General features: G+C 49.0%; 1 protein-coding gene across 1 annotated transcript in view; it reads left to right on the top strand.

The window, feature by feature from the left end:
- Positions 1–10,544: 10,544 nt before the first annotated feature.
- DCHS1 (dachsous cadherin-related 1) overlaps positions 10,545–22,608 on the top strand; it is a 34,304-nt gene continuing 22,240 nt past the window's right edge. Inside the window, 1 exon segment of the mRNA XM_037522794.2 lies at positions 10,545–10,575. The gene's annotated coding sequence lies outside the window, so the exon portion shown is untranslated.

Here is a 22,608-nt window from a genome sequence, read left to right as displayed (position 1 = left end):
GTCAATTGACAGAATTGGTCAATTTCCACAAATGATCACACTGTGATTCAGAGAACTGGCTTTCCCTACTTCCCATCCCAGAGGACCAGAGTCCTTCCTCTCCTCCACACTTAACTCCTCCACCTGTGTTCTAGATTCCATCCCCTCTGCTTTCTCTGGCTCTTGCTCTATGGGAGAGAATCAGGAGTTTCCTTTCTTCTTTCCCAAGGTTTCTATGAGAAATCGAAGTCCTTCCGAGCTCGGTAAGCTCTTGGAAGGTCCCGACTCAAAGACTGCTGGACTTTGGCTATTTTTCCCCATTCCCCTGCTCACTCTCTTCAGGATTTTCTGGGCTGTACCAATGAGCACCAATGACTGTAGCTTCTCACTTGGAGCAATCTGAAGCCAAACACTAAAGCTGCCTGCCATGCTTCCTTCTGCATTAAAAAGGAAAAAATAAACAACAAAGTCATCAAGAATCAACTTCCATCCTGTCATTCATTATTAACATTCCCAGGGCAGATCTCTTGAGTCACCTTCCTTTCCACTGGGTCATCCTCACTGACCTGTCCTGCATTTCCCCTGACTATGATCCTTCCCTGCCTTTTAGGACTTCTCATTGTGGAGCCATCTCTAAATCTTCCTGTTGGGAAACCTCTATTCCATGGTGACAACCCCCTAAATTCACAGCCCCATTATATACCTCGTGCCTCCACATCCCATGTAAGAGAGCTGGTTTTGCTTAAATCCTTCACTTCTGCATGTTGTTCCACATGTCTGACATGTCTGAGAGGGGGAGGGGAGGAGTCTCCACCCCTGGGGCTCCCCAAGACCCACATACAGACAACTACTGCTCCACACACCACCCCACTTGTTATACAAGTCTCTGCCCTCCTCAGTGTTGGATAGAATGGTTTCCTCTTTTTCATCAAGGACATTGGTGTAGGTGTGCCTACATCCTTACAGATGTCCTTAGCATCTGTCCTCAGCATCCTCAACTTCTTGATCCTTTAGGCCTATAAGGCCACTAGTCATCATTCCTCTTAACAGCTGTCTCAATTCAGCTCCTTTAACACATTCCTCATCCCTAACTACTATGACCCTCATTCCCCACTTTTCACAAAACCCAAACTCCTCTCCAGATACATGAGATCACTAGGTATGACAGCCTCAAAGTCTTGCCCCCCACTGCATAACACACTCCTTCAGGCACTTATCTGCATCCCTACCCACCTTCCATTTCAGTCTTGAAGGAGAGGGTACCATTCTTCTGTTAAAGAGAAATTCATTCTTATACTTATGGTTAATTCTTTAGTCCCTTCTTCCACAAGCCTTTGCTTCTCCTTAACTCCTCACCTACTGTTTAAACATGATTCTGCTGCTTTCTTTCAAGGGGCTCTCCCTCAGTCCTTCCCCTTCCACAACAACTCCTCCTCTCAGCCTCCTGTGTCCTCTCTCTCTTTCCTTACTGAGGACCACTCACTAAGCAATGGTCTTTGTGCTGTGTCCATAACATCCTTTCTTCATCCTGGAACAGCAACCTCCTTTATGTCAGTCATTGACTTAAATACTGCTTGAACATAATCTGTGTGCACAGCATATATTATGCTACAATGGCGAACAAACCAGATTTACTGCTTAATGGAGTATATAAATATTTAGTCAAATATTCACACACCAGAAACTTGCAGCTGTGATAACTTCTGTAGAGGAGAAATTCCCGGCACTATGTGAACCCATCATAGGGAGATCTGACCTACTCAGAGAGGTTCGTGAAAATATTTGTGATGATGTAAAGTATCAGCTGAGACTAGAGAGTTAAATGAGAGGTCGATAAACAGAAGAAAGGCCAAAGCATGCCCCGGGCAAAGGAAATATTTACGTAAAAGAATTTTTAGCAATGAGTCTGAATGGGAGCTGCCCTCATGTGGTCTCACCCTCTGCTCCCAAGACTCATCCATATGGGCACTTGAGTCAATCCAGGCCATTTGGAGACTTTCCTTAGGATTTCTAAAATTTTGAATGTGTTATAAATTTTTTAAATTTTTATTTTTTTTTACATCATTGTTCATTTTTAAACAATGTTTGCTTTTCCCCCACCCCCAGGTGTAGTCCCCATGGAATTTCCCTCACTAATGCACCCGTGCACCAGCACCACAGTCCCCTGTGCTCCTCTCTCCCTCCCTCTGATCCCTCTCCCTCCTCCTTCCCTGCAGAATGTCTCTGATTTATAACTGTCTCTTTTTGTTTTGTTGTGTAGTGTTTTGTATTGTTATTATTTCCCCCCTGATGTCTTACTGGGTTCTCCTATATTCCTGCTATAAGTGAAACCATCGATATTTTTCTTTTTCCTTCTGACTTATTTCATTGAGCATAATTCCTTTCAGCTCCATTCATGTTGTTGCAAATGGCATGAGTTTATCTTTTTTGATTGCTGAGTAATATTCCATTGTGTTTATGAACCACGTCTTCTTGATGTAGTCATCTATTTTTGGGCATTTGGGTTGTTTCCAGATTGTACCTACTATAAATAGTGCTGCACTAAACACAGGGGTACAGGTTTTAAAATTATTTTACACAGTGTTGATGAGAATGTGGATAAAAAGGAACACTTGTCCACTACTGGTAGGAATGTGCACTTGTCCAACCACCATGGAAAACACTGTGGAGGTTTCTCAGAATATTAAAAATGGATCTACCATATGATGCACCAATTCCACTCCTAAATATCAACCTGAAAAATACAAAAACACTAATTTGAAGGGATATATGTTTCCTTATGGTCACTGTAGCCCTATATATAATAGCTAAATTATGGTACAGCTTAAATGCCCAAGGAGAAAGAAATGGACTAGAAAACCTACTTTATGTCAATAAACATAATTTGCAAAAATAAAATAAATAAATAAAATTAGATTACAACTTTAGGAGGCGGGAGAAGAACAAATCTTCCTAAAAGAATCCAAATAATATACTACTCCACATTATGTTATAGTATATATCATATGCCCACCACCCACCACCAGGAATCAAAGTTTAATTGCCCTAACCCTGACTATGGGACTCAGTAACTCACTTTAAAAAAAAACAAAAAGGAAAAGAGAAAAAAATGTAGCAAAAACTGTGTAACCAAGTGATAAGTTAACCTCACCAGGATAACTCAGGTTGATGACTATACCCCTGATATGATGTGTTAAGAAAGGTTACCCCACCTTTGTGGCAACATCAGAGAAACCCAAATCAAAGATGTTCTACAAATTCCTGGCCAGTAATCTTCAAAATGGTCAGGGTCATGAAAAAAACATGGGAAGACGGAAAACTATCACAGACCAGAGGAGACAAAGTTAAGACAAAATATAATGTGGTATCTTGGACTAAATCCTGGGGTAGTGAAAAAACTGGTGAAATCAGAACAATTAAAAGGAAATGAAATGAAATGAAAAGCAGAAATCAGAGATACAGAGAAAGTCTTGATAATATTTGCACTTTTGCTTCCAGCTGTCATCGTGCAGGTATGGGAGTCTCGATTCATAAATCCCCACTCTTTCCTAAAGGAAATCACTTGGGTTTTTCTCATCTGCCATTAATTGTTCACTCTTACACACTGTCACCATTGTTTTACCTCCACTCTCTCTTTATCTCACTGTGGCAGGTCCCTTCCCACTCCGTCCCTCCCTCACCCCCCTCTCATTTTCTTTATACAATACAGGATCATCAACTATACTTAACCATCTTATAATCTTACACATCATACCCTCAGAACTTATTCATCTTATACTAGAATTTTTTACCCCTTACCAACCTCTCCACATTTACCCCCAGTCACCAGCCTCTGGCAAACATCATTCTACTCTATTTTATGAATTTCACTTCTTTATTATATTCTAAATGTAATTGATACTGTGCAGTATTTTCTCTCTGTCTGGTTTACTGCACTTAGTACAGTGCCCCCTAATATAATCCATTTTGTCACAAATAGCACGATTTCCTCCACTTAGAACTGAATATTCTATTGCATATATATATGCTTGGAATTTACATGTTATAGATAGACAACTTCCTCCATAAATACCATATATTTATATTATATTTATATTATATATTATATAATATTATATATTATATTATATATTATATTTTATATTTATATTATATTTTCTTTATCTACTCATCCCTTGATAGACACTTTGGTTATTTCCATGTCTTTTCTAAGTAATGCTTCAGCGAACATGGTACAGATAGATCTTTGAGATAATAATTTCATTTCCTTCTGACATATACCCAGAGGTATATATGCTGGATCATATGGTTTTATTTTTAATTTCTTGAGGAAGCTCCATATTCTTTCCCATGATAACTACACCTGTTTACATTCCCACCCACAGTGTTTAAGGGTTCATTATTTCTTTATATCCTCACCAGAATTTGTTTTCGCTTACATTTTCATGGAATACACATTGTAACAGGTATGAGTTGATATCTTATCATGGCTTTGATTTACATTTTCCTGATGATTGGTGATGTCAAACAACTTTTCACATACCTATTGGTCATTTCTATGTCTTCTTTGGGAAAATGTCTATTAAGGTCCTTTGCCCATTATTAAGTTATTTAGTTTTTTGCTATTTGAGTTGTATGCTGATTTTTGTTTTAGATATTAACCATTATCAGATATGTGGTTTGCAAGTATGTTCTTCCATTCCATAGACTGCCTTTTCATTTGCGTGATGATGCTTATTAGTTTCATCTAGTCTTCCTTGTTTATTTGCTTTTATGTCCTTTGCTTCTGCTGTCAAGCCCAATAAATCGCTGCCCAGACCAAAGTCAGGTAATCTATCCCCTATGTTGAAGTTCCCCTGTGAATTTATGCTTTCAGACCTTATATTCAAGTCTTTAATTCATTTTGAGTCGATTTTTCGTTTATGGTATAAGATAAGGATTCACTTTCATTCTTTGCATGTGGATATGCAGTTTTCCTAACACCATTTATTGAAGGTACTGTCTCTATCTCATTGTATACTCTTGGTACCTTGATTGAAAATTAATTGACCGTATATGGATCAATTAAATTTTGGAACCTCCATTTTTATCCATTGATCTTTGTACGTCTTTTTAAATTTTTTTTTGTGGGACCCTCGCCAGCAGCCGGGGAACTAACCGGCGCTGCAGAGGCTGCAGGCAGCCTCGCAGCCCAGCGCTCAATCACTGCACCACCAGGGGAGGCCCCTTTGTACCTCTTTTTTTTTAATTCTTTTTTTTTTTTTTGCACAGAAGAACTGGGGAATAGGCCAGAGGTGCAGGGGGGTGAGAGGATTTACTAGAGACAGAGTGGGGAGCAGAACAGGTGGCTCTACTGAAATACACTGCTGAGGGGAGCAACAGATGAGACAGGAGAGGTCTGCTGTGCCATATGTGGGTTAGCTCCCTGGTCAGGGATCCTATTCAGCCCATAGTGGTGATAGCACTGAGACTTAACACCTAGGCCTGTAACTATCTTTATATCAATACCATACTATTTATGTCAATAGCATACTATAGCTTGTAATGTAGTTTGAAATCAGAAAGTGTGATGCCTTCTTTGTTCTTTGGTCTACGTCCATCTTTGTTCTACTTCCTCTCCTCTCTTTATCACTGAGATCATCAGCTTTATCCTAATTCTAAAATCTAAGGGAAACATATCAGACCTCATCTTACTGTGATATTTTTTGCTCTGTTGACAAATCTCATTTTTGTAGCTGTTTCATTCTTTGACTTCTATAACACATGGAACACTACTCTCTTGTTCAATCCTTACCTTTTTTACTACTTCTTCTCAGTCTCCTTCATGGCTCTTTTATCAGCTTGTAAAGACAATTCACACCCACTTCTCTTTGCCTTTTCTCCCTAGGTGATCCAGGCCATTTATGGTTCCACTTACCCGCTGATGGACTATATAGACTGATGACTCTGAAATAGGCATCTTCAGTTCAACTGTCTCTTCTGAGTTCCAAGTGTTATACTCAACCACCTACTAGATGTCTTCATTTGCATAACTCAGATACACCTCAAACTCATCATGTCCAAAACCAAGGGGATTATCTTGTTTCTCTCCTCACTGCTCTGCTTTTGTTTCCCAACTTGTGAGTAAAATCACAAAGGTAATTTCCAAGAACTTGACAACATCTTAGATTCCTCCTGTATTGCCAACACTCTCAATCTTAGGCAGTCACCAAGTACTGTACTTTTATCTCTGGATTTTCTTTCAACTTTTACTCCACTTTTCTAATCTTACTACCGCTAACGTAGTTTAGGTCCTCATTATCAGCTGAGGAATTGAAACTGACTCTTAATCTCTTTGGATCCCAAATATTGCAACCAAAATGACTCTTCGGTCACATTGCCTGACCGTTTACTTCCCTCATTAAATACACTTTTCTTTTTTTTTTTTTTTTTTTTTATAGAGGCATGTTTTTATTTATTTATTTATTTATTTTATTTGTTTGTTTGTTTGTTTTGTTTATACATGCATTGGGTACAGTCAGAAGCGCGGGAGGGTGAGAGAATTCACCAGAGCCAGAGTGGGGAGCAGAGCAGGCAGAGGGACTGAAGTACACTGCTGAGGGGAGCAGCGGGCGGCAGGAGAGGTCTGCGCACCATGTGGGATCCTCCTCCGGTGGCCGGGGAGCAGCCAGGGATCGAACCGGCGCCGCAGAGGCCGCGGGCAGCTTCGCAACCCAGCGCTCAACCGCTGCGCCACCGGGGAGGCCCTAAATACACTTTTCAATGGTTCCTCAATGCGAAGAGTCTAGACCTTCGCATGACACACCGTCATGATTTGATCCCCTTTTCCTTTCTCCGTTCACACTAACCCACATGCCCTACACGCCAGTGACATCGACCTACCCAGGACAGCCTAACCACTAACCTCCATGACCAGAAGTTATTTTCTTGCATGTCCTTGAAAATTTGAACATGGTGATGCTTATTCTGCCCAATGTCCTCTCTCCACCTTCTCCCCCTGCTGCCCACCTACTCATCTTCAAGATCCGGTTCCAGTGTCATTTCTATGACACCACTTGCTGACATGCCACCCCCAGGCTGGGTTAGGAATTCCCTCCATGCCCACAGTCCATGCTCTCCTCTATCATTATACTGCCCAATGCCAATTTGCAGACCTGTCTTCATAACTTACTGTGAGCTCCTTAGTGATATCTTAACTATGGATCTGAATATAAAGCTGGCATAGTGGACATTTACATATGTTTTTAATAAATGTAGGAAGTAAGAAAATACATTTTAAGTTCTGCTATTTGAAAAACTTTCTGGCCTCCTGAAACACCTGTCCTCTTCTCCTGCTATATCTCTCCTTCCCTGTAGTCAACCGTGTTTGAAAAATAGGTTCTATTCCAAGTCTTCCATTCCTCACCCCTCACTCACTCTTTAGCTGAGTGCTGACTAGTTTCAACCCCTACCATATCACCTACCATTGTCCCCCAGGTCACCAGTGGCCTCTTTCTGGCCAAATCCAATGGATACTTTTCAGTCCTTTCCTTCTGTCCTCCTCTGTGCTCGTCAGCTCTGGTGACTGCTCCCTGCTTTGCTGCTTTTCTCCTGGTCTTTCCCTTGGCTTCAGTAGTATCACTCACCTCCCTGACTTTCTTCTCCCTCTCTGGCCACTCTGTACTTTCCTTTGAAGACTGTGCCTCCTCTCCTCAACCTTCAAATGTTGAAGCTCCTCAGGTTCTGCCCTAGACCCCTTCTCTTCCCAACCTACATGCCATCCTTGAGCAACACTGCTTATCCTCTCGATTTCGCTTACCATTTCACCACATGTGCCTCATAAGGCAACCTAAACCCAAGGCAACTCCACGTCTTCCCAATGAGGAAATCTAGTTTTTCAACCAACCTGAAAATTTATCTCTTTGGAAACAAGGATAAAACAATGAAAATTCTACTTCTATTAGTTAATGGACTTTATCATTACATATAGTTAAATTCATGTATCACATGAAATATTGATGTGTATATATACTATTTTTCAATAATAATTCAGTAAAAAATAATCTATGCATATTCTTGCATCTACAAAGCAGCAAGCATCTTTCTCATTGTCGGGGTCACTTTCTCAACTAACCCAGTTTCCCAGAATGGATGACCTTCTCTTCAGTCTAAGTGAGGAGTTTGGGACAGGACACAGCACAACTGAAATCCACATATGAGGCAGTCATTGGAAACTTTGCCCCAAATCACAAGTCCTATTTGCATCACAGTAAGGTGGCAGGTTATATTCCTCCTAGAGGATATATTCCTGCAAGAGTATATTCACGATCTCTAAACATTGCTGGTACGGTGCCTTTGAACTGTTTATTTTTTAACTGAAGTATAACATTCCTACAGAAAGGGGCTAAGCCTTAAGTGTTGGGATCAATGCATAGTCACAGAGCAAAACATCCATAGAACAGCACTCAGGTCAAGAAATAGAACATACCCAGCATCCCAGAAGTGCCTCCCAAGTGCTACTGTATTACTTTTTAAAGCAATATTTAAAAAATGTACTTAGAGACATCCAACATATGCAGCTGTGAGGTCATACTAACAGGAATAGTTACCAAAGCTGTGTTAAATTTCTCTGACTATGGATTCTGTGGCAAGTGCTCTATACAAGTATCCAAAATAGCATGCGGAGGACATGTCAAGTCCATTGGGTCTTGCCCAAACAGCAAAAATAGTTAACAAAAATCGTTAGCATTACTATGTGACAGGTACATGGTACCTTACACATATTAAAAAATTTAATCCTCGGCCCCGCTTTATACTGAAGAAATCTGAAGCAGAGACAAGCAACTTTCCAAAAGCCACCCTGCTTGTAAATGGCAGAGTCTGGACCCCAAGCCAGGCAGTCTGGCTCCAGAGTCCACAAGCTTAGTCACCATACCATATTGCCCTATCCAGCGGTTTGTTGTTCAAAATAAAGTAAATGAGAGCAAACCCTGTAATATGAGAGACTTTGTAAGGACTCAAATACAAGGTTACTCCCTCTTTCCTGAGGGATGATTTTGGAAAAACAAAAAAGCAAAAACCTCACCCTATATTCAAGCTTATACGGTATTTGCAGATGATTCCCAAATATTTATGTCCATCCCAGACCACTCTTCTAAGCTGCAGACGCATCTACCCAACACACTTCAAAGTCAGCAGCCCAAATTGAAAGTCATCATCTTTCTATGTCAACCCCCTGCAAGCTAATCCTGTTCCTTCTCCTAGCAGCGTGATTGCAACCAAGACCCACCCTGGCGCCCAAGCGAGAAAGCTGAGGTTATCAAGGACTCCAGACTCTCCCTCACGCTCCTCTTTCAAAATCACACTCCCTTCTGCTTTTATTGAAATCTAGCCCCCTCTCCCCAGGAGCTCCTGATTTTCTGTACCAGGGGACAAATCTCAGGTCCAGAATACCTTTGGACTCACAGCCTTCCTGCAGGCACGGGAAAGGCACAAGAGGGAGAGGAAGGCGTCTGGTTCCTCGAGTACTCCCTTCTGTCTGAGCTCACTTCTGCCCTTTTCTCCCCCAAGCTGGTCCAAGCCCCTTCCCCCTTCTCTGCCCAGTTTCCACCTCGCTTTCCTTCTCTAGGGCACATCCTCCGGGTAGCCCACATCCCAGACCTTCCCTTCCCAGTGCTCTCCAACCTCTAGTCTCCAACTTGACATGAAAAGCAAGGAGGGAAAGAGAAGCAGGAGACGAGGAAGGGGCAGAACCCCTGAGAAAAACAGAGGTGAGGGGCGAGGGAGGAGGGAGAACAAGGCCGGAGGAGAGAACCAGGCCCCGGGGCAGGGAAACGGGGCGCAACAGAAGGAAATGGGGGGTGGGGAGGGAGAGAAAAGGGATGACGAGGAAAGGGGCCAGGAGCAGAGGCTGGGGGGCAAGAGACGAGGCCGAGAGATGGGGAGACAGGCAGGGGGAGGTCCTGAAAGGACGGGCGAGAGATGGAGAGACTCTGGACGCGGGGCTGGGGAGAGAGACGGAGAAGGGGTGGGGAGAAGTGGGAGGCGAGTCGGGGATGCGGAGAAAGGAAGAGGCGAGCGGCGGGAGAAGGGCCGGGGGGACCACGGGCCAGTGGGGCGAGGCCGGCTCCGCGGGGCGCGCGGCGCGGCTGGCACGGAGGTGGGGCGCGGGCCGGGGCGCGGCTGTCGGGGCGCGGGCCGGGAGCAGCGCGGGGCGCGGGCCGGATCCGGCGCCCAGCCCGGCCGGGAAGTCGAGGGGCGGAGGGAGGCCGGGGCGCGCGTGGGGGCGGGGCGGGGGCTCCGCGGGCGGAGGGCGGGGGCTCGGGTTACCGCGCGGAGGCGGGGGAGGGGCGGGGAGGGGGCGCGGGGCGCGGCGGCGAATCTCGCGTCCTCCGCGGGCGGCCGTGCAGGAGGCGGTGCCGGCGGCGGCGAGGGACCGACAGACCGACGGCCGGGGCGTGCGGACCGACGGCCCCGGGGCTCGGCCCGATCGCGGCCCCAGACGGCGGCGGCGGGCGATGCGCGGCCCCAGGCCCCGCGCGGGCGGGCGCTGCCCCGAGGCTGACCGCGGCCGAGCGGCGCCCCCGGCCGGGGCGAGGGAGCCCGCGCCGCGCGGAGGTCAGTGCCCGACGCCGGCGCCCCGCGGGGCTCCCCGGCCGGCCCCCCGGCTCTCGGGGCGGCGGCGGAGCCGGGGGCTTTGTTCTGAGCCCGAGACAATGGGGGAGGGGGCCGGGCCTGCGGGGCGCGGGCGAGCGTGGGCTCGAGCGGGGGCAGGGCCGGGGGCTTTGTGTGCGGGTGTCACGCTGTCGGGGTGCGCGGCGCGGGAGGGGCGCGGGGTGCGGGCGCGGCGGGGTGCGGGCGCCCTCCGGGTGCCAGTGCACGGGCTGGGTGCGCGCTGGTGCGGGGCCCTGGAAGGTGGCGTGGCCCCGGGTGTGCGCGCGTGTCACCCCGGGGTGTCGGGGCAGAGTGAGTGTGTCCTGGCGAGGAGCTGCCGGGAGGGTGTGATCGAGTGTGTGTGTGTGTTGTCGCCGCTGTGGGAGCCATGTGTCAGAATGTGGAGGATGGGTGTGTGACAGAGACAAACTGAGAGAGAGACAAAGAAAGAGGGGGGAGAAATAGAGGCCAGCGGAGGAGAGACAGGCCGCCGAGCCTGAAGTGGAGCTTAGTCACCCGGAGGGGTGTGCTCAGCCCGTGTCCAGGATGCCTAGATCAGAATCTGGTGCAGGGGATGGAGGGAGGGCACCAAAAGCTTGGTCCCACGTGGAGGGGGAAGGGGAAGTGAGATCTGGACGCACAATGAACTCAGTGTGGTGTGGGCTGGGCCCAAAGCCACAGGGTCATAGGCCAGGAAAATATTGTTGCTTATGTCAACTCCTCAAATACCCACAGGGGACCCAGTCATAGTCCTACTCAGCCCACAGGGGACACAGCCCGGGCTACACACACCCAGCAGTGATGCCTTCACAGCCAGGGCACCTCCACCGCTCCCTCACCCCCAGCACTGCAGAGCCAAGCACACCTGCCAAGGTGCTCTCAGAACAAAACACACCCACCGCAGAAATAGTGCACATGCCAACCACACCTGACAAGGTGCTCTCAGAACAAAACACACCCACCGCAGAAATAGTGCACATTTCCGCAGGATCGTTGTCAAACGCTATTAGCACCTCTCTGGAGACACTGTCACAGCAGTGACACATCAGGGCTGCCGGAACACAGCAGGTGCCCCGGGGACCTGACGCCAGCGGGGAGGCTGTGTGGCTGTTGCCCGCACCACAGGGCTGCTCTTACAACCCCTAAGAGACACACAGTCTTAGGTGCCGCGAGTGAGCTGTCCCAACTTTCGTTGACTTAGGGGGCTCACACCGTGATTCCTTCTCTGCTGACCCGTCAGGCTTTCCCCTGGCTCCCTGACAACTTGGGAACCTGGATCAGTGTTTCCCTCACTCTGTATCCTGCCGTGATTCTACGTGTCCCTTTAACACCTCAGCCTCACAGTTTCCTTAGCTCCGGCTACCTTCTACCCTTCGGAACCATTCTGTAGGCCAGGTCCATCTCTAGAATTCTAAGCTCTGCATTCCACTTTAACCCCAGCGCCCATGTCCTTCCAGCGCTTGACGCCCTCTCTTGCATTACATCCACTCCTCAGCTCATAGTGACCTCTTGCCCTGTCCTCTTTGCTTTCACCTCATCTGACCCTTCATGGCCTTGTGCTCTCCTCCCAGCTTATATCCGAAGGACCATCCTCTTGAGCACTCCTTGGCCCTTCTTTGTTCCGTTGTCCTTGAGCCCACCCTTCCCACAAATTCTCAACCCTCACTGGAATGATTTCCCAACACCAAGTGATGCTTCTATAAATGCATGCTTCTATAAATGCCACCTTCAACTCAGCCCTCCATAAATAAGTAAATAGATGAAATTTTTTCTATTTTTTTCATACCCCTTAACCTCACATCCCTGGTCTCATTGTGTTGAGCAGATCAGTTGGTCCACCACTGGCTCATTCATACAGCAACACATATTAAGCACCTCTTCTGTGCCATGCAGTGTGGTAGGTGCTGACCTTACAAAGGTGGACAGAAGAGACCTGGACATTGCCCTTATGGCGCGTCCAGGCTGTGGAATGATTGCTGTAACGTGGCAGCACTTACAGGGAACATAAGCCCCTGGAGGGAGGTTGGACGAGGCACCCTGGAGAAAGTGACATTTAAGCTTCAACGTGGTAGAGCAATAGTGAGTCAACGAAGCAAAGGCGAGCAGGAAGTGAGGTGGGGTGGATGGAGAACATCCTAGCCAAGGGAGCAGCATGGGAAAGCCCACATGCAAGAAAATATTGTATGTTTGAGGGATAAAGCAGCCCGGGGAGCCTGGCACTGATAACATGGCATGAGGAGTGACAGAGTCTGGGAGAAGAAGGCGGATCTGCAGCTCTTGTAGATCATATGAAAAAACTTGCCCAGCCAAGAGTAATGGAAAGTCACCAAATCATTTGAAGCTGTGAGCAGTATGATCAGATCTGTTTCAGAAACACCCCTCTGACAGCACAGTAGTCTGGAGGGAGGGGTCTGAAAAAGAGGAGGAGAGTTGGCTGTTGTGGGAACCCAGGAGGGGTTAAGACCAGCTTGAACTGAGTAGTGGCCTTAGAGAGAGAGGGAGTAGGTGTTTCAAGAGTTCTGTTGGCAGAGGGTCCGTGGGGCTCAGTGGCAGAATAAACGTGGGGGTAAAAGGAGAGGGAAGAATTACTAGTAGACAGCCTGGTCTCCTTGCTCACTGAGAAAATCAGACCATCTAGTTTGAATTCCTGCAACTTTCTCACTCCTCTCAAACTGGATCTGCGTCCTCCTTGATCTTTTCTCCTTCTTTCCTACAAACATGAAGAGGTGTCCTTCTACGTAAGACCTCCTCCCCTATGTCGTGCATTCCCTCTGCTCCTGCATGTTAAACCACAGGGACCTCATGACTAGCTTCCATGTCTTATCCACACCTCCAGCCTCTCCCTCTAAGGTCCTTGCTCCTGGGGGCACATGAGGAGCCACCAGTGCCTCCTTCCTTCCCTAACTCTGTCCTACCTGGTTAGTCGACAGGCTCACTTTGCTTCGTTGCCACAATTTGTGAAAGTGTCTTCTGCACAGGGCTGTTCATTTCCCATTCACTCCTGCCCCTCCAGGGTAACTGCTGACCCCAAGAGAAAGTGACCACTCATCTGCCAAATCTAGCAGCTCTTTCCTAAACCCCTCCACGGTTGGATTTCTTAGCAGGGTCTGACAGTGCTGACCACTCTTTTCTCTTTGAACCGTTTTTGATTTATAGCTTTTGAGCCACCACTTTATTCTATCAAATTTTAATGAGCTCTCACATACCAGTCACGCTACTAGGAGACACTATAGGGAGAGTTTAAGCCTCGGTGGGGAAGACAGGCAAAGAAACAGATCATTCCAGTTTGGTGGGATCCATGCATCTCTTCCAGAGTTCCTCCTGGCTGTTTTTAACCGGTCTGGTTTGGGGGACCTTTGTGTGCCCCTAAATGTTCCTCTTCCCAACGGTCCTGGTGTGGAACTTCTTGTTGGCTCACTGTGTGTCTCACTCTGGGTGCTACACCTCACTCATTCCAGGTGCTAATTGTCATCTCTGTAGACTCTCCTGATCTCCAGACCAGCTTATCTGCTTCTTACCTGACCTTGATTAGATAACTCACAATGTCCAAACCTGAACTCACCATTCCCTCCTCCCTGACACACCATTCCCACTCAGTTACCAGGCCAGAAACACAGAAGTTAGTTGTGGCCAGTCCCTCCTCTACTTGTCTTATAGCACAGACAGTCACCAGAACCTGTTAGTTCTGCTTCCTGTCCAGCCTCTGCTTTCCCGTTCACCTTCTAGCCACCGTCTCTGTTGTTGCGCCCATACACTGTCTTTTCACATCAGTTACTGCAGGGACCTCCTAACTGCTCTCCTAGACTTCCATTCTTCCTTCTTCAGTTCATTCTTGCAGCAAGCGGGATCTTCTAAAGTACAAATCCAGCTTTTTCCGTCCCTGCTCAGCATTTTTCACTGCCTGTTCATCTAGGATGAAATCTCCAACAAGACTATGGGCCCCCTCACAGTGTGATCTCCCCAACCTCCCCAACCTCACCACCTACCCCACTCCCTTAGCCCCCTCACATTGCTAGTTCCAGCCATATTGAATTGCTTGTAGCTCCCCAAAGACACTGTATTCTCCCACGCTCCCACCCTTTGGCTCATACTACTCTCTACCCAGAAGTGTCTCTCCCTTCTCCTGGCTAACGTCTTCCCATCCTCAGATCTAGTCTCAAACCTGCCTTTCCTGATGCCACGAAGCAGGCTCAGGGTCCTCTCGTCTCACTGCTATCACCGCCTCTTCCCTGTTCCCATTCTGATTGGACCGGGGCCTCCTTCATGGCAAGGTCGCATCTCACCCACCATGTGCTCGGGCCTCCATAGATGCTTGGCAGTGAACAAGTGAAGGAATAAAAGAGGCGCTTCACAGCACATCCCTCACCCGCATTCACTCTTCAGAAAACGGACCTGTGGTCTCAGCCGTCCACAGAGTCGAGTCACCTGCACACATACCCTCTTTCTATTGGCCACATTTCCCCTCCTCTCCCCACAGCTGTCAGGCTTCTCCCTGAGCTTTCTTCTCCTCCTTTCCTTTCACCTGGATTTCCCTTTTCCCTGAATCCTCTCCCTCCCCCTTTCCTGTACTGTATTTCTTTCTTCAGTTAGCAAATATGTAAGAAGCAGCAGAAAGAGCCCCAAACCTATTGGGCAGGTCCCCTTTAGGGTTCTTGAAGGGAGTGAAAGACAAGGAAGCTGTGAGGTGCCCGTGGGCCACAAGACTCCACAGTGCCTTGCCACCCACTCCACTGCGCCAGGTTGCCTGCCCGGAGGTACCACATGATACTCCTTCCTCTCACACAGTGCCTGCTCTGTGCCTCCAACCCCTAGCACCCCAGTCCCTGCTCCTCGCCAAGTCAGGTCCCCAGATACTTCTGCCTTCTTCCTGGCCCCGTCCTGCCATCAGTGGTAACAGAAGCAAGCCTGGACGCTTGATGTCCTGGAGCAGCACACATATCTGGGAGCTGCTGTTAGATTTCACCTTTTTCCTGGCCTCCAGCTCCCTGCCCCATCCTTCAGTTCCAGTCTCCTTGTTTCCTGGGTAGCCCCTCTGACATCCAAGCTTTTCAGCTGCTGTCACTCTTCAGTTCCTGTATCTTCCTCCCAGCAGCCCACCTGGAGCTCCCAAGCCTGAGTCTGGAGGCTCCTCTGTTCATTAGCACACTAACATTTCTTTGTTTATGTTTCTTTCTCTAAGCTGCCTAATAAAAGAGCTCCTTCTCTCTCAGAGCCTAGAATGTACCTCCCATGTGGATGGCGAGGAAATAGGAAAGGGAGGGAGGAGTGCTGTACTTCAGACCTTCCAGTCACACCATTTACCATCTGGTGACCTTAGCTTCTCGAAGCTTCCCTTTCCTCGGGAGGAAATGGAGGTAACAGTAGGAAAGTTGTCTTGAGAATTCAGAAAGGAAGCAACTCTTCAGCGCTTGACTATTAATGTTAATTTTATTTCTAAAGTCTCAGTTTCTCTCCTGTGCTCTTCTGCCCCTCAACCTCCTGCTTCTCCAAACTTGCACTTCGCTCTAGACACCTCTGGGTCGTTACATCTCCACATTCTCTGCTAGCACAGCCTCACTAGGCAACTCTGCAGCCCGGCTCTGATCATCAGTCAGGGTCAGGCTTTAGGACCAGGCTCTGGCTGCTCATGGTCACCGCACATAGCCCCTCACACTGCCATCCCTGTCCACGGCTCCCTTCTGTAAGCACCATGTGGGCTGGGACTCCATCTGTCCAGATGCCTGCTCTACCTCTTAGTGTGGTGTTTGGCATGTGTAGGCCTTACGTGGATTTTCGTTGAATAAATATATTAATGAACCATTTCACATGCCTGTTCTTCCCCATTTTTTTCTTTGTTTCCTGGAGACCACTGAGCATTCTCTGGTCACTCCCCGCTCTCACCACCTAACCCCATGCGCACCTGACCCGCTCCCTGGACTGGCAATTGCTTCATCACCGATCTTCTCGCACCTTGTGCGCACTGTCAGTTATTCTAAACCACAGCTCTGCTCATTCTCCTTCTCTGTCCTGTTTCCTGGCCAGTTACATGACCCTTGATCAGGGCACTCCAAGCCTCACCAGAGAAGCAACACGGTGGAAGAGGAAGCACTAGCTCTGGAGTCTGTCAGAGCTGCATTCTCGGAGCTCTCTGCTGCCTGCTCTCAACCTCGGACTCCTCATCTGTGCAACAATCATTGTCCAGGGTGATCATGTGTCAGTAACAGCTTCACTGTGTGCCAGTCCTGTGCTAAGATTTTTGTGACATTTCTTTTAAATCCTGTATCAAATATATAAACTGGGCACTCTATCCCCATTTTGCAGAAGAGGAAACTTAAGGATTGGAAAGGTTTAACAGTCTGCCCAGGGATACACTAAATGGTAGAGTCTGGATTTGACCTGAGTCTGTCTGACAGTGGGTCCCATCTCTTAGCCAGATCAGAGATGAGGGATCGGAGCTGGGGCACACTCACAAAATGCTTGCAGTGTGCCAGGCACGATGTTGACACCGTGTGGTAGTAGCATTGTCTCTATAAGCAAGGAAATGGAAACACTGAGGCATTAAACGACTTGCCAGTGTCACACTGCTAGAAAGCAAATGTGAGCTGAGGAATCAAATGCAGGCGGCCTGGCCCCAGAGTCCATGTCTGAGTCTCTGGCTTGTCCTGCCTCGCTGCAACCCGTGGCCTTGGTGTTGGAGGAGCGTGATGCTTGTGCACAGAGGAGTGGGTCTGTCTGACATCTGGTCTGTGGCGAGCTGCTGGTCAGTTCATCCTCTCGCATTTCCCTCTGCAGGAGGTTTGCATTCTTAAGACTCCTGAAACTAGTCATCTGCTCTGACTACTGAAACCAGTGGCCACTTCTCAGCTGTCTTCTTACTCCAGCTCTCGGCAGCTTTGCACACTGTTAATTCCTTTCTCTTTGGTGAAGTGTTTCTTCCCTTAATTTCTGTGATACTGTTTCCTTTCCTTTCTCCTCAAAGAATCAATTTCTCCTCATCTGCCCCTTAAATGTGACTGGCCCCCCAGTTCTGTCCTGGATTCTCTTCTTACTCGGCATGTCCTCTGTTTGGGTCACCACACCCTTGGCTTTTGGGTAGCCCTTGATTTGTGCAAGCATATTCCACCCAGACCTGCCCCGGGCTCTAGCAGCAGACCCAGCTGTGCCTGGGACATCTCCACATAGGGGTCCTGACAGGCACCCAGAAAATGGCTTCCCCTCTGTGATATCCTGATGGCACTGCTTTAGTAACCAGGCCGGACCTTCTCCCAAAATGTCAGCGGCCACCTCTTACCACTTCACCTCCTTCCATCTTTCTTATCTATGTCCTCTCAGTCCTGCTGCTGCTGACCTGGGTGGTTACACGTGCCTCCTCCTTGGCTTCCCTCCTCCCAGACCTCCATTGTCTTGCTAGGATTCTCCCCTCCGCTCCCCAGGAATTTCTTCCTCTCTCCATCTTCCGTTCTCCCTGACTCCCTGGCAGCATGGAGCGCATAGTCCTGGGATCACATAGAGGCTGGGTTAACTCAGGAAAGTTGTTTCACTTGAGCCTCAATTTCCTCAATGGAAGGCGGGACACCTTTCTCACAGGGTTGTTATGATGATTGAGATACTGTCTATGAATTGCCTGGCAGAGGGCCCGGTGCACTGTAAAAGCTCAGAAAATAGACTTTCCCTTTGCCTCCTCTGCTCACATCTGTCCACAGCCTCTCCCTGAGATGCCCCTTGGGAGCCAGGCATCGGGAGGGTCAGAGCCCGCCCCAGGCACTGCCCTGGCCCCTGGCCCCTGGCCCCTGGGGTTGGCCCAGGGATTTCTGGGAAGCTAGTTTGTCAGCCTGCTCCTCCCTCCCCCTTTCCCTGGTTCTGGCTTCCCACCGCCTGCAGTCTAGCTGTTCCTGTCTCTGACTTAACTCCCCTTTCTGTATGAACTGCACTCACTCTTTCCTTTCCCTGCATAATTTGCTCTCCCTCTTGTTGCCCCACTCCCCCCACCCCCAATTCTCTCGAGTCCTCCTCTCTCCTTTATGCCAAGTCCTATATCTACACCTCCCTTTGCTTGCAGAGGCTACCCTCTTCTTCCGGCCTGCCCTGCGTGGATCTGCCTTTCATAGCCCCCCTCCTCACCTTGATGTCTTTCTGGTCCCTGCCCCTCCCTGGCCCTAGGACAGGAAGTTGAGGGAGGAGGCCTGGTATGTGCCAGCTCTCCAGGCCTGCTTCCCCTCAGTAGTTTGGGAGACTCCTCTACCTCCTCCTGCAGCACCCCCTCCCATATGGTCCCCCTATGCCTCCCCCAGCCCACCTCTTTCCTCTCCCATGTTCCCCCTTGCTCCCAGATCCTGTAGACACACAGATCTTGGGTAGGGGGAGAATTGACATCACATTTCAGGCCCCAATGAATAGTCTTGCCCCTCCCCCTCCTAATGAGAACCAGCTGTGGGTCCAGAGGCCCAGATGTGGGGCTAGAGGGGGAAGAGCAGGATGGATCCAGAGGACAGAGTAACAGGCCCAGGACAGAGTGGGGGTTTGTGTAGCCAGGCAGACCTGGGTGGGAGACGAGATGTGACAGGCTCAGGGTAAGAAAGAAGACAGATCTGGGCCGGAGGCAGGACAGACTGGGCAGAGAGACAAGATGGATGGTTTCGGCCAGATCTGGAGGAAGGGGAGGGAAGGGGCAGACCTGGAGAAGGGCGAGACAAGAACAGGGAGGAGGAGCAAGTCTTGGGGAAGAGGCAGTGAGAAACCCTGGACAGATGGGGAGAGATGGTGCTGAGAAGAGGGCTGGAGAGGGGATGAGACAGTCTCCGGAGAGAGTCTGCAGTTCGAGTTTGGAACTGGAAGCTCTGGAGCAGGAAGTGATGAGACACAGTCCAGACAGAGACCCCAGGGACCTAGAGGTCACAGCTGCAGCCACAGAGCTGACCAGGCGCGCCCCGGCAGCATGTGTGAGAGCGTGCCTGCGTGTGGGTGGGTCTGCGGGTGTGTGCACTTGCCGGCCTGGGTGAGTCTGGGCCCGTGTGAAGTAGGTCTGTGTGTGTGAGTGTGCCTGCATGTATATATGAATGGTGTGTGGGTCAGGGAGGGGGTGTTTGTGGGAGTGAATGCGCCTGTTCGTGTAAGGACCATGAGAAAGTCTGTGTGGGTGTCTGTGTGGATTCCTGTATGGTGAGGGGTGGGAGCTCCCTGTGAGCAGATACGTCCATCTGTGTGCGTGTATACATGCTTCTCTGTACCTGCAAGCCAGGGTATCTGTGTGTGTGCGCTGGCTGTGTGTATGTGAAGGGGGCCCTGCTGCGTGTGTGCATGTGTGTGTTGAGTGTGCCTGTCTGCTCTTGAGTCTGCGTCTGTATGCCTGGTATGTGTCTGTGACTTTGTGAGTGTGTACCTTTGTGTGTCCACTGGGAGAGTGTATGGGCTTGAACTCCTCTTCAAGGTGATCCTGCTCCCGAGCGTTCATATCGTACCATCCTTAAACCCTTTCACACAGAAAATATCTTGAGCAGGTACTATACACCATGTTTTGTGCTACACACAAGGTGACATGACAGTCATGGCCCTCAAATAGTTGACATTCTGTCCCTGGGTGGGTAACAGATCACTATGGTACAGAGTATAATAAGTACATCGACCTGCTGTCCCATGTCTTCTTACCCCCCAACCATATCTGTTTTCACTGATGGATCAGTGAACAGGCTCAACTTTTAACCCTTGACCCTTAGTCCAACCTCTAGGCCCTGATCGCTCACCTGAGCCCTATGCCATCTCCGTATGCTCAGCCTCCCTATTCCCTGTTCCCTCTGTGCTCACTCCAGCCTCCTTGTTCTGATCCTCTGACCTGGTCTTCCAAGTGGCAGCTCCTTGGGTTCCTCACACCTGAGTCTCGAGGAGAGGCTCCTCCTGAATGTATAGAGCTCCAGAACTCTGAAGCTGGGGTGAGGGGCCCAAGGGGGATGGTGTTGGAAACTGATGAGAGCATCTACTAGACCCCCAGCTCTGGGCTCCTTTCTTCCACTGTCTCTGGTTCTCACAAAATTACCAAAGCCATTATAGAGATCAGGACAATGACCCTCAGACTGAGACACAAGCTCAACTCAAACTCCAAAGTCCCTGTTTTTAGAGAGATGGGACAGATGGGGGTGGAAGTGTAAGTAGGGAATCAGGTACTCTTCTCCCTCAGGACAGGAAATCCTAAAGCAGCAAAAACCTACAAACACCTAGAGGCACACTTCTGTAGGCACTGACATGGTTGTTTCTATGGAAACCACACTTCTGGCCCTGGTGCCTCAGGGCCCGGGCTCACATGCATGTGTGTGTCATCTGACCTGGTATGAATGTGGATGTTTCTCTGTCATTGTGTGAGTTGCTCGTGTGGAATTCTGAGACTCTGACCATTCGCTCAGCACTGTTGCTGCTCACACTATACCTCTGCTAAATGCTAGGGAATCAGAAGCTAGACCTTCATGTTGCTGCCCTCAGGGAGCCAGCAGTTCAGTGAGGGGCGGGAGGTTGGGAAGCAGGGGGTGACACTTGAATAAATCAGGGCTGAACAAATACATGACAATTTGTTGTCAGAGTGCAGCAAAAGCTGTGGGGGCCCAGCAGAGGGTACAGCTGGCTCTGAGGGGGGGTAAGGGAGATACCACAGGAAACGGTCACTTGGAGAGGGTTTTAGAGGCTATCTCAGGACAAGGGACTAGTGCGCAGGAGGAAGCATTTGAGAGGGAGCATGGTAATGGGGATAGTGACAGAATGCAAGGTGTGGTAGGGGAGAGTAAAGGTGGGCACACTGGAGAGGTGGGCAGGGCTTGGATCAGGAAGATATATTAGGAGATTGGGCTTTATCTCATAGGGTATCTTCTATACCCAGTTTCCACAAACACCTTGGCACTGCAGGCTCAAGTTTGCATGTATGTGTCCCTGCATTTTTTTTCTTCAGAGGAGCAGTTTTCTGCCATCAGTAACAAGATCCAGTGTGAGCCTTTCGTGGGCAGTGTTTTGGTGAGAGTGTGGATAGCTCTGACCAGGTAGACATGCATCTCAGGGTCCAGTCCAGGAGCAGGGGTCCAGGGAGGAGCTGTGGCAGGAACGGAAAGGGAGATGACAGTGCTTGAACTGGCACAGGCGCTGTGCCAACAAGAGGAAAGGGCAGACTTGGGACAGGTCTAGTTGAGATGGTCAGGTTTTGAGGACCTACGTTGAAATCAAGTCTGGAAAAGTAAGAAGAGCTTCCAAGTGGTGGTGCTGTTCAAAGGGAGGGGAAAGGAGGAACAAATCAGCTTGAGGGGAAGGCCAGGGCTGCATTCTGAAGGAATTCCAGTGTACAGCTGGATGTATGTCTCTGGGGCTCTCCAGAGCTGCAGCTGGATATTGGAAAATCACCACAGATAGATGGCACACTAAACATGATTGATGTATCTGGACTGAAGGCGTAGGAATGGATTAGATCACCGGGTAGAGGAGCACAGGGAAAGATGAAGCACAGGGCTGAGTCCTGCAGAACAACCAATTTTTAAGAGACAGATGGAGAAAGAAGAACTTGTGGAAGAAACTGAGGAGCAGGCAGAGAAGCACAAGGGAAGCAAGAGGTGGGGAGTCACCTTGTGACCCCTAGAGGATAAGGCTTCACAAAACTAGTGATCAGTGATTCAGAGTTTTAGAATCATCGAGGAAGATGAGGATAAAAAAGTGTCCGTTGGATGTGGAACAGTGATCACTGGGAGCTCAGTAAGAGCGTTGTCACAGGAGAGAAGCCTCGCTGCACAGAGGAGGGGGAGCATGAACGGTGGGGCGGGTGGGAACCAGCCTTTCAGAGGGCGACCTCTCCACTGAGTCTGCTCTAACTTCACTAAAGGCCTTTGTGGGGCTTCAGGCCTCGTCCTTCTTGAACTTCAGCAGCAGTTGGAACCTTGGAACCTTCCTCCCTGATTTTCCTTCTGTCTCTTTCTGGCCAGTTTAGGACATCTTTGTCTAGCTGATGGCTCAGACCAGAAATTTTCCCATCATCCTTGACCCCCATCCCTTCCC

This window comes from Talpa occidentalis, unplaced genomic scaffold (assembly GCF_014898055.3).
Source record: "Talpa occidentalis isolate TD23 unplaced genomic scaffold, MPIMG_talOcc4v2.1 talOcc4.3, whole genome shotgun sequence".
In the NCBI taxonomy this organism is placed as follows: Eukaryota; Metazoa; Chordata; class Mammalia; order Eulipotyphla; family Talpidae; genus Talpa; species Talpa occidentalis.
Note: the sequence above shows the minus strand (reverse complement) of the source record. Positions and strands in the feature narration are given on the sequence as shown.